Here is a 12,874-nt window from a genome sequence, read left to right on the forward strand (position 1 = left end):
CACATTGATCAATCTAGATGTCTAGGATAGAAGGACACTTGTCATATATTGTGAAGAGTAACAATTAGTAGTCACAAGGTGATGTTGGATCTCAACATTCTTATAACTTGGGTAGTAATGATGTGTTGCTAGATACCGCTCATTACTTATGCTTCTAAATGAGTTTAGGAGCATTACCAACGTTATAAGAACCTATAGGATCACACACAAAGGGCAATTAGATGGAGATTAGGTTCATTTGATGAACCTAAAGGATTAGGTTAATGTGATGAACCAAATTGGATTAAGAGTAATCCAAATTGAGCTAATTGAGTTGGACTCAATTTGGTTCATGTGTTAAGTGAGTTTAATTTAGACTTGGACTCATTTAATTAATTTAATTCAATGAATAGAGATTCATTAAATTAAAATTGACTTGAACCAATGGTTAGATTAGATCAACCAAGGGAGAGAAGTGGTCAAGTTTGACTTGACTTGAGAGGAAGATGAAGAGTCAAGTTTGACTTGACCATTTGCCACCTCATTGGTGAGTTGGCAAAGAGTGGACTAATGATGATGCTCCACATCATCATGGTTGCTTATGTGTGTGTGCCACCTCATGAGGGAGATCAAGAGTTGTGACTCTTGATATCCCATGGAGTATAAAAACTCCTCCTTTAGTGGCCGGCCACATTAAAAAGGTGTTGAATGTGTTTGTGTGCTTGTTGAAACCTCCTTCTTCTTCCTCAAGCTCTCAACCTCTCTCCCTCTCCTCCTCTTTGGCTGAACCATTCAAAGGTGCTAGCACACCTTTTTGTTTGGTTTCTCCATCTCTTGCTTGTGTGGATACACATAGAGGAGTATCTACTTTGATACTCTTGAGATCCGGCGAACCTTGGATGAGCGGGATTAAGCGAAGGGCTTCGCATCAAGGGTAAATTCTTATCTTATAGATCTAAAGTAGATCTAGGCTTAGAAAACTTGTACGTGAAAGTTTTTACAAAATTTTAATCTTCACACGGATCCGGTGGCATGGGAATTTCGGGGTTTCCGCAACACAAAAAGCGGTTTTTGTGGCCCAAATGATGCATGATTATAAGAAGTGCCTCGTCATAGTGGGAGGGTGTTTAGGCAACCTGATAAATTCATGTTTTTGGGAGAGTCTTCGGACTTGATCCTTGGTGAAGATGAACTTGATCCCCGGACATATGGTGAAGCACTCCAAGATAAAGATGTAGCATCTTGGCAAAGTGCGATGAACTCTGAAATAAAATCTATGTATTCTAATCAGGTGTGGGAGCTTGTATAACCACCAAATGGTGTAAAAGCCATTGGATGTAAATGGGTTTACAAAAGAAAAAGAGGGACAGACGGGAAGGTGGAAGCCTTCAAAGCAAGGCTTGTTGCAAAAGGGTATACTCAGAAAGAGGGAATCGATTATGAGGAAACCTTTTCGCTGGTAGTCATGCTTAAGTCTATCCGGATTCTTTTATCTATTGCTGATCATATGGATTGTGAAATTTGGAAAATGGATGTCAAGACAGCTTTCCTTAACGGAAGTCTTGAAGAAAACATCCATATGAAGCAACCAAAAGGATTAATTGCGAAGGGCAAAGAGCATCTTGTATGTAAGCTCAAACGATCTATCTATAGACTAAAGCAAGCTTTGAGATCTTGGAACATCCTATTTAATGATGTAATCTAGTCTTATAGATTTATTCAGTGTCCGGATGAATCTTACGTATACAAGAAAAGTAACAGAAACGTGGTGGTATTTCTTGTACTGTACGTAGATGACATTTTGCTCATTAGCAACAATGTCAAAGTGTTGTCAAACATAAGGGTATGATTGTCCAAGCAATTTGATATGAAGGACTTGGGGAAATGTGAACATATTCTTGGGATCAAGGTAAGAAGGGATCGCAAGAAAAAGATGTTGTGCTTATCCCAAGCTTCGTATATCGATACTATCCTTGCTCGTTTTAGCATGCATAACTCCAAGAAAGGTTTCTTACATTTTCGGCATGGAGTACCTTTATCAAAGGAGATGTCTCCTAAGACATCAAAAGAGATAGAGGAGATGAAGGCAGTTCTTTATGCTTCAGCTGTAGGAAGCCTGATGTATGCAATGCTATATACGAGACCTGATATCTGTTTTACCGTGGGCATGGTTAGCAGATATCAAAGTAACCCTGGACAGGGACATTGGACTACTGTAAAGCATATATTAAAGTATCTGAGAACGACTGGAGATTATATGCTGGTTTACCAGGAAGATGATTTGCTCCCTATGGGTTACACGGATTCGGATTTCCGATCAGATAGGGACAATAGTAAGTCGACCTCGGGGTATGTATTTACTTTGGGAGGTGGAGCCATAACATGGAGGAGTGTTAAGAAGAAATATGTTTCGGACTCCACCATGGAAGATGAGTATGTGACAACCTCTGAGGTAGTCAAAGAAGTAGTATGACTCAGAAACTTCTTGATGGACTTGGATGTGATTCCTGGTTTGCCCAAATTATCACAGTTTATTATGATAATAGTGTAGTAGCAAACTCGAAGGAACCACGAGCCCATAAGGCAAGTAAACACATAGAGCGCAAGTACCACCTGATACGAGACATCGTGAAACGAGGAGAAGTTGTTATCGCCAAGATTGCATCAGAAGATAACCTGGCAGATCCTTTCACTAAGGCCCTTCCAACGAGAGCTTTTAATTGGCATGTTGAGGGGATGGGAATCAGATGTATGACAGCATTTATGGCAGCATAGTCTTTTAGTATAAGTGGAAGATTGTTAGGATATATACTAAAAGCCTAGCTTTTTGTAAACATTTATTTCAAAATAAGAATCACATTGGTCAAATGTCTACATTTATGTTAGATGTAGTTGTCTATTTAATTTATATTGTAGATAACATGGTGTTTGGTGTGACACAGAAGATCATGTTATTAGTTACTTATAAATTATAAATAGTAGCTCACAACTAAGATGGAATGGGGCAAACCATTGGAGTGGTTGTAGTATAATTTGATATTAGTTTATCTTAACTATAAAATTACACTAGTACACTATATGTGTATTGAGTAGGACCATTTGGGGTTGTTTCTTTTTATACTGACTACATAAAAGACCAAAGCCTCTATTATTATGGATGTGCGTACTCTTAATCCCAATATAATAACAAGCACGTATACTTAGTATTTATTTCTTTAATTTATCAATGAGTGTGATTTAGTTCGTTAAATCAATAGGCCCGATAAGTTGGAAAATGATATTATTTATATGGTGTGTTGTTGATTATAGAAGGAAACTATGTCCTAGTAATCTAGGTTGATGATGTCCCCTTGAGGAGCTCATAAGGATTATCATGTAAACCTCGCAGGTGTATTTTGTCCGTCATGACAATGAAGTTGAGTGGTACTACTTTTGAAGCTACATATTAATTAAGTGAGTTGTCAGTAACTCATTTAATTAGTGGGCATTCGATATCTTAAACACAGGGAGATTAATGCACTCATAATAAGAAGGAGCCCATAATGTAATTTGGGGTTGGTGCGGTAGTTCAATAATAACTCATTAATGGTATGAGTTATTATTGATGAACTTGAGTTGGGTGTTCTGGGCGAACACAGGAAGCTCAAGCTCATCGGGAGACCAAAACTAATTTCTCCTCTCGGTCCCTATTGTAGCCTCTATAAAGCCTTGTATCGACAAAGTCCACTTCTTACCCAAGTAATGGGCCGGACGCATCCTTGCTTGGAGCAAGGGGGGTCAGCCAAGCATTAATTTGGAGCCAAGTAGTGGCCGGCCAAGCTTGGTGTCCAAGCTAGGGGCCGTCCACATAAGAATAAAAGGGAGTTTTAATTTTGTGTGAAAAACTTTCCTTTTATAGTCATCCTCATGGGTTTAAAAGAGAGTTTTAAAATTTTAAAATCTTTCCTTTTATAGCTATCTACAAAGGATTAAAGAGAGATTTTAATTTTGTTAAAATCTTTCCTTATTTATAGTTTAAAAGAGAGATTTTTATTTTTGATAAAACTTTCCTTTTTTGTCTACATGATTTAAAAGAGAAAGATTATTTTTAAAACTTTCCTTTTGTTGCCATGTACAATAGGAAGTTTAGAAAAGAGGGATTTTAATTGTTGTTAAAATTTCTTTTTTAATGGGAGGCCACAAATAAGGAAGTTTTAATTATGTTTAAAACTTTCCTTTGTTGCCATGACCAAGGATTATAAAAGAGAGAGAGAGGGTACCTCATGTGGATATACAACCTAAGTCTTGCCTCCTCTTCTATTGTGGTCGAACCCCTCTTCTTCTAATCCTTGGTGGTCGGCCCTTGCTTCTCTTCTTTCTCCTTGTTTTCTTTCTCTCAAGGCCGGCGACACATCAAAGAAGTTCCATCTCCTTGGTTGCCGGCTACTTGGAGGAGGAGAAGAAGAGAGGGTAGTTTCCTATTTTGGCATCCCTTGGTGGCTCGAGAGTCTTGGAGGAGAAGAAGTGGTTCGGGTGGAATTCATCTTGGTAGATCGTCGCCCACACGACATCCAAGAGGATGAGAGGAATACAACAGAAGATCAAGAGGTCTTTAGCTACAAAGAAAGGTATAAATAATTAATTATTTTCACTTTGAATTAATTAGTTAGTTTTCTTTGTATGAATCCTGAAATACCAATACAAGAGACTAACGATTTTATGTTTCGATTTCGTGCTATCGATTTTGTATTTTGATTTTCGTTTCGATCTTGTGTTTCTATTGTTGTCTCTGTAGTTAAACCTAGGGTTACTGTAAGAATTTAAATATCCAATTTCTTTAAAAGGCTTTGTCTAGGAAGTGGTGGATGATCCCATAACCAAAAAGGCCTAGTGCCTCGCCATGTTTAACTTGGAAGCCAATCTTTGAAATAGATATTTAATCAACTTCTTTAATATGGTTTAACTTAGGAATATCACATCGGTTAAACTTGGAGTAAAATGTTAAGTATCATTTCCAATCCAAGTTTAACTTCTGAAGAGCAACTTGGATTAATAATGTTAAGCATCATTTGCAATCTAAGTTTAACTTTAGTAGAGCCCATGGGTAGCTAGGTTAAGTTTTGTGCTTGTACAAATTTTTGTACAAGGGAAACAGAACGGAATCCAGGTGTAGCAACCAACATTTACTTCTAAAGTTTTCCGAATACATAAAGTGAAAGGCATGAGTGCTATTCACCCCCCCTCTAGTGCTTCTCGATCCAACAATTGATATCAGAGTGGGGTCGCTTCGATTTGGTGCAACCACCAGTCAAGCACATTTTTCATGGTGATTTTTAGTTTTTCGGAGTCGATCGGAATTGGTATTCTTGCCGCCCTCCAATTTTTTTCGTAATCAAATTTTTCTCGAAGTTGATGCAACACCACTCGAGATCGCGTGTTAGTTTCTCTTTTAACCCACACTACTAATCCAGGATCAAGTCCTGGGACAAGTTTCTTTTTGTTTTTTTCCTTGTGTAAGTTTCTATGGCTCTTCAAGAAGGGTACAGTATAGCCCGACCTCTGCTCTTCATCGGAGAATACTTCGGCTACTGGAATGGTCGAATGGAGTTGTACCTTCAGACTCATTTCGAAGTATGGATGATCGTCAAGCCTGGTCTTGAACTCCCAACTGACGGCAACGACAAACTAATATCGTGCAAGAACTGGGATGCAACTCTAATAAAGAAGGTAGAAGCAAATGCCAAAGCAACCTGTACACTTCAGTGCGGCTTGACTAAGGAGGAGCTGAACTGCGTCAGCCCGTTCTTGAGCACCAAAGAATTATGGGAAAAGCTGATCGAGTTGCACTAGGGCACGCCCGATACAAAGGTAAGTAAACGTGACTTACTACTTAATAAATTATATAATATTAAAATGCAAGAAGGTGAGACGGCTAGCCAGCTCCATGCCTGTATACAAGATCTGCTCAACGGACTCCATGCAATCGAACAAAAAGTGGAGAACCGCGACATCCTAAGGTACGCCCTAAATGCCTTTCCGAGGAATACCTTGTGGGCATCCATGGTAGATGCTTACAAGGTATTTAAGGATCTATCTTTAATTCATGCTGAATTTAAATTGCATGAACAAATTAATGCTCAATCGGCTGAGAAGGGTATAGCTTTAATTGCTGGTACAAGTAGAGCGCGCGAACCTAAAGCAAGACGCAGAACCGAACCGAAGTCAGAAGGAGAACCAGACTCAGATGATGATGACGACGAAATTACCGCTGAGCTCGTGAAACTAGTATAGAAGATGTGCAAGAAAAAGAAAAAGGTGACTCAAATGAACACGAAGGTCAAGACTGAAGTTACATACTACGACTATAACCAGAAGGGGCACTATAAGCTGGATTGTCCAAACCAAAGGCAACGAAGAAGGGAGGTTTTGAAGGCAACATGGTTCGAGCCATCAGACAAATCTGAATTCGACGAAGAAGAACAAGCAAGCTTTCTCGCTCTACCGATATAAGCAAATATTGTCGAAATCGAGTCCGAGTCCAAAATCAAGAGCAAATCAGAAACCGAGTTCGAGCGAAGCCACGAATTCGTATCCGTTCCGAAGGACCCAAACCTACTGTAAGCTCTTTAATTTCTGGTATTAACATAGATAATCTAGAAAATTTATTTCTTTATTTGTTAAAGAAGTTGGCTAAATCCAATGTCCGGGTCAAGTCACTCCAAATGGAGGTAACCGCCCTTAAGGAAGCGACTAACTCGAGTCCTTTGACTGAGCCAGTTCAAATTGGAAGTTCAACTAAAGTCCAACAACTTGAGGAAGAAAATTCCAACTTGAAAACTCAAGTTAAAGAACTTAAGGACACGTTGGAACGGTTCACATTGAGTTCCAAGAATCTTAATCTGATTCATGGAAAATAAAGAGCCATTTACAATAGATCTGGACTTGGATTTAAGCGTAAACAAAAATTGTATTTGTCAATTATGAATAGATTAAACAGAAGCAAAGTCCAAGCATGAGTCTCCAATTCAAACTTGGTTAATCAAGTTGGACTCGGACTATATTGGGTCCCCACGGATCAGATATATTACCTTGATAGACCATATCGAGGCTATGATCCAGGGGGAGCCAATAGAAAAACCATCGTTATAAATAAATAGAATTGTTTGATGATTTCTTTGTTTCTTTTGCTTTTATTAAATGCTTAGATCAGGATAGATTAAGGACCCAGGCATAATTTACACTTGATTGGTTAGTCCTAGGAGTTTCAAAAAGAAAATTAAATATGCAATTTCTTTGAAAAGGCTTTGTCTAGAAGTGGTGGATGATCTCATACCCAAGAAGACCTAGTGCCTCGCCACAGCCTGGAAGCCAATCTTTGAAATGTATATTTAATTGACTAATTGAAAAACCTAAGTCTAACACAAATGTAAATTAATCCTTAGACATAACCTAAATCTAAAGATAATCATCTCACAACGACATACAAGGTTCCCTAATTGACAACTTAGAATCGGGTGAGATGAGCCTAGGATGAACTTAGTCAAATTTATTCAACCCAATTTAATTTAATCTAATTAATCAACCTTAATTCAATTTAATCAATTTAATAAATTTAAGTTAATTAATTTTAATTAATTTCATTATTATTTTAAAAAATCATAATTAATTTCATAATTGTTTTAAAATCATAATTAATTTGGAAATCTTACTTAATTTCATAATTATTTTAAAAACCATAATTAATTTCAAAATATTATTTAATTTTTATAATTAATTTTAAAATCATAATTAAATTTAAAATCTTACTTAATTCTATAAATATTTTCAAATTATTTTTCAAAATGATCATTACTTTCAAATTATTATAATTATCATAATTAATTTCAAAAAGTTAATTATCTTTAATTAATTTAAAATCTCAATCATAGTAAAAGTTCAAAAATCTTAATAATTATAATTAATTTTTTTTATTAATTCTTAGACTTTCAAAAATCTTAATTAATTTTCAACTCATACTTAAAATTATTATTTCAAACTTTTTTAATATATTTTCAAAATCTTCAAAAATTTAAATGTTTACTCATTTTTTTTTAAAAAAAATCAAACTCATTGAAAATTTAAACTTATATTTTGAATCTCAATAATTTTATTAAATATTGATAAAATTAAAATAAAATTAACTCCGTCTCACACTCACTCATAAGTTGAATATACTTGATAACCTAGAATGAGTGAGATGGAAAATTAGAAAATATTTTTTTTTAATTACGTGCTTGGACTCTAGAATTCTAAAAATTATTAAGGCATTAATCAAGGGGGAGTGAAGATAGTCAAGCTAAGTTTTTTTAAAAAAAATTTAAAATTACAATTTATTTTTTTTTAAAAAAATAAAAAGCAAAAGCGTTTTCAAAGCATCTCCCATGTACAGCTGACAATATGAAACTTTACTACATCAACTCATACACGGCCAACACGGCCGGAACAATAATAATAATAAAACAATCCATAACCATGCAATTTAACTATAAAACAACCTCTGGCTATCAACACAAATACGGAATCAAAAACAACCTCTACACTTACCTCTTCTATCGTCCGAGCAGGCACGTAGCAAGACATATCAAATAACACCCATCGACACATAAAAGACCATACAAAATCCATGGTGCAAAACCAATACAAGTCTGAAGATAGACTAGATAGTATAATAAGAAAACAAAAGACCCAAACGAAAAATCCTTGTGATCTGGAGGGGGACTAGCGACTAGAACCTTCTGACGACCTCAACCTGAAATATATCAACGGGGGTGAGTCCAACACTCAGCGGATACCAAGTTGACATGCATAATAAACAATAACCAACAGTAATAGATATACGTACAACCTCCTGAAGTAATGTAACAATGCATAACTGAAGATAAGGGAGAAGCTGTACTCACCAGGGCCTCCTATCAGGATAACAAGGTCGTCAAATCGAAAATAACATGTTCCTGTATGCATGTCATCATATACATCCATCCAATATGTAGTAAACAAAGTGCAGCAAACACAAGCAATAAATGCAAATATGCATATGATGCCAATGACATGTCCTGGTCACCTCTGATGCCAGTTAGCCATCTCACATACGATGGTGAGACCGAGTGGGTAGGGCTATGACAACCGTGCACTCTGCCATCACTACTCCTGAGTGACCGAGTGGGCGGGATGCTGTCAGAGTACACCTATCCTCCTACCCTAAATCATAAGTGGGGGAGTGCAATGCTCTCATCTCCCTGAGACAATCCAGAGGAGGGATCCCTGCCGGCTACCATGCTGCATCACACTACCCATGAGCGGACCAACGGAGCCAAACAAAGCAAATCTATCTGCCGGCTACCACGCTGTGTCCCACTACCCAACAGTGGACTAGCGGAGCCTAACAGAGCATTAATGCCACACACCCTGCTTGATATACCACTAAACCATGAGTGGTTGTGTGTGCAGATCCATGTAATTGCCGATGTGCTCAACTATAATGGAGCTACCAATCGCTCAACATGCAATCATGCAAGATGGTGCATGACACTAAGCAAGGAAATATCCTGATCCTATCCATCTCTATATAATGTGTACCAAAAGGTATATGGATCAAATAGAATATCCTAGGTACACAGGTGAAGTATGGTAGAATAAATCTTGGTCTTGAATATAATAAGACATGGTATGTCATTACCTTAAGGGCATAAATAATCAAAGGAACATGAATGTAAAAACAGGAAATAAATATAGCATGCTCAGGTAATAGATAATGACATACCGATGCAAAAATGAATAAAAATATTACTACTCATTAAATATTACTAAGCATATCAACATGACATATCAAAATAGATAAGTCAAGGTACCCGCCTCAAATAGAAGATCCAATTGAACCAATCCGATGTCGAGATGCTCATCTCGAATCAGAGTCCTGCATCACCAATATATACATTTTTATTTAGCTAATTCCGATATGTATCCAGTAGCTAAATCAAATTCCTACTAAACCAAGAACCCTAATCCACATCACACTATTATCATCCTTTATAGAAATGCAATAACATCAAGACTCACCCAAATCCGGTATTTTGTTCAATCACAACTTAACACAAAACTTACCCAATTTTCCGATGCCTCAACACTGCTCCAATCTTGAAGAACTTACTGCCAAAATTTTTGGCCACAGCTACAATGGTTGTTGAAAACAAATCAAATATCTTATGGAAATCAAACCTCCACAAATTAACTCGAAGCATGTTAAACTTCTAAACTCTGTCCATAGACTTCCATACCTCCACCACGTAAGTTTTGGCTTCCTTTCCAGGAATCGCAGATCTGCCCCCCAAACAATCTTCACTACTTCTAAGGTCCTCTGACCTACAATTGTGGTCGGAGTCCAGTAGGAAAGTCACTACTGCTAGAAACCAGAATCAGTTAACACAAACAATCCTATCTACATCAACATCTACATCAACTACAATCCAAGCAAAATCCCTAAATCCAAACTCCCCAGTCATTACCTTGTTTATACCAAATGTTCACTGCTGGTGTCAAGCCGGCCAGAAGACAATGTGGCGATAACACTAGGGCCGAGATCAATGGCGAAAAATCAATCTAGGGTTTCATCCTCTACTGACCGGTTGGTGCTGGCTAGAGGTGGAAATCAACAATTGGATCGGCGTGCGGCGGCGACCATGGATCGGGAACTAGGGCACGACACAATGCTGCTTGGTACGAGGAGATTAACGGATCAGAGGGGAAACTGGGAGGCTCAGTTGGTGTGAGGTGAGCGACGCCAGCGAGCTCGACCTTGTCTCATCGCCGCGATCACGGCTTGAGCAGGGAGACGACGTCGTCACAACGGATCAGGAAGAGAATGGCTATGAAGAGGGCAAGGATAAGGAATGATTCGACGTAGAGGATGGCTAGGGAAGAGGGAAGGCGGTGCCCGGGCGACAAGGGGCAATCGGGGCGATGAAGATCAGTGAGGAAGATGAGAGGGGGGGGGGAAAGAGATCGGTTGGGGGGAGAAGAAGAGAAGGAAACGACATCAGCTTTGGCATGGGAGAGGAAAAGAAGAAAAGAAAAAGAAAAGAAAGAAAAGGAAAAATTAAACTTTTCCTCGTTTAAATGGGGTAGCCTAAACAGGCTTTCCTGTGGCCCAATATTTTTCCCCGTAACCTAAGTCATACGACCTCTGAAAAATTCCCAGAAAATTTCTAAAAATTTTAGAAAATACCCTTATGGTTATTCGCCCTTTTTCGATATTTTACATACTTTGTAAGAATCTACCATCATTGCCCACAAGGTATTCCTCAAAAAAGCATTTAGCATATACCTGATTACGTTACGATTCTCCACTTTCTATCCAATCGCATGGAGTTTGTTCAAAAGATCTTGGATGTGAGCATGTAGATGGCTCACGACTCACCTTCCTACATTTTTATATTATATAATTTGTTAATAGTAGATCTCTCTTGCTTACCTTCATGTCGGAAGTACCCTCGTGCAGCTTGATCAATTTTTCCCACAGCTCCTTTGCGCTTGAAAATGGATTGACTCTGTTCAGTTCTTATTTTGTAAGGCCACATTATAGAGTACATGTTGCCTTGGCAATGACTTCGATCTTCTTCATCAAATTTGTGTCCCAGATTTTGCATGATACTGGTTTTCTAATGCTGTCGTGTGGAAAAACTAGGCCGGTCTAGATGATCATCTACATCTCGACTTTCGTCTTGAGATGGTACTCCATTCACCCCTTTCAGAAGCTGAAGTCTTCACAAGAGAATAGTAGTGGTCGAGCGGTGTTGTATCCTTCTTGGTGGGCCATTTAGAAAAAGAGATCTTGCACACACACAAATATAGAAACTTGTCCCAAGACTAGGTCTTAGCTTAGTAGTGCGAGAGAGAAATAAAAAAGTATTTCACTAATTTCAAGAAAAAATAATAAAATAATAATAATAAATTATTATTAAAATTTTTGTTAAATGTGATATTTCATCAACACTGACCAATGGTGAAAAAATGAAAATGACTTTTTTGAAGAAGAAATTTGGAGGGAAAACCAAAGACGTATGAATATTTTTTACACAAAAATGATATATATTTTACTTTCAAAAGGATCCCCCTGCTCGATTAGTGGTTTCACCAATTTAGAGCAGCCTAGCTCTGATACTAATTGTTGGATCGATGACGAGCTAGAGGGGGGGGGGGGGGGGAATAGCATTTGTGGTTTTTTCACTCGTTTCAGAAAACACAAAATAACGCAGCGAAAGATAGAAAGAAACAAGAGAACAATCGCTAATACTTTTGGTTACTTGGTTCAGAGCCTGTGGCGACTCTTACTCTAAGATCTGCGATCGTTGATCACTTTCGTTAGACAATCATTATAGATCCAAAAAGTCTTTACACAGAACAAGTACAAGTAAGAAGCTTTATAAATATTGAAATACAACTTGTTACCGACGACTTGGTGAAATCAATCTTCTGGCTTGGTTGTCGTTGTGGGTGTGTGCAAGGGCTCAACTTGTTCTCAATTGATCATTTTAAATCTATTCTAAGTGTTGTTTGAAGCTGCTGGTTGACTCTCCTTTTATAGCTGAACTAGACCTGATCTAGATCCACTGATCTTGGGATCAGTCTTTGACTCGACACTGATCAGTTAATCGATCCATGTGTTCAGTAGACAGAACCCTCTAAACCTGCCCAACTTCTCGTCCATATGCTTATGCTCGGATAAGAGTCTTCATTCGATAAACCGATCCCGCAGTTCGGTCGACCTATCCCTAGCTCATCTGGTCTGATCAACTCGACTTGACCACACCAATGCCTATCCACCGTTCAGTCGACTAAACCCTAGGTTCGATCGACCGATCACCAGTTCGGTCGACCGATC

The 12,874-nt window shown here is 38.0% G+C and overlaps 2 long non-coding RNA genes across 2 annotated transcripts; both read right to left on the reverse strand.

The window, feature by feature from the left end:
• Window positions 1-8,464: 8,464 nt before the first annotated feature.
• Window positions 8,465-9,198, reverse strand: LOC121968293. The gene is made up of 2 exons (XR_006108046.1): window positions 8,843-9,198; window positions 8,465-8,746 (listed from the first exon to the last, which is right to left on the reverse strand). It is a non-coding gene; the product is annotated as an uncharacterized LOC121968293 (long non-coding RNA).
• A 675-nt stretch (window positions 9,199-9,873) lies between these two features.
• LOC121968294 lies at window positions 9,874-10,986 on the reverse strand. Its single transcript, XR_006108047.1, has 4 exons — window positions 10,500-10,986; window positions 10,272-10,393; window positions 10,099-10,165; window positions 9,874-9,910 (listed from the first exon to the last, which is right to left on the reverse strand). It is a non-coding gene; the product is annotated as an uncharacterized LOC121968294 (long non-coding RNA).
• Window positions 10,987-12,874: the final 1,888 nt, after the last annotated feature.

Source organism: Zingiber officinale, chromosome 3B, assembly GCF_018446385.1.
Source record: "Zingiber officinale cultivar Zhangliang chromosome 3B, Zo_v1.1, whole genome shotgun sequence".
In the NCBI taxonomy this organism is placed as follows: domain Eukaryota; kingdom Viridiplantae; phylum Streptophyta; class Magnoliopsida; order Zingiberales; family Zingiberaceae; genus Zingiber; species Zingiber officinale.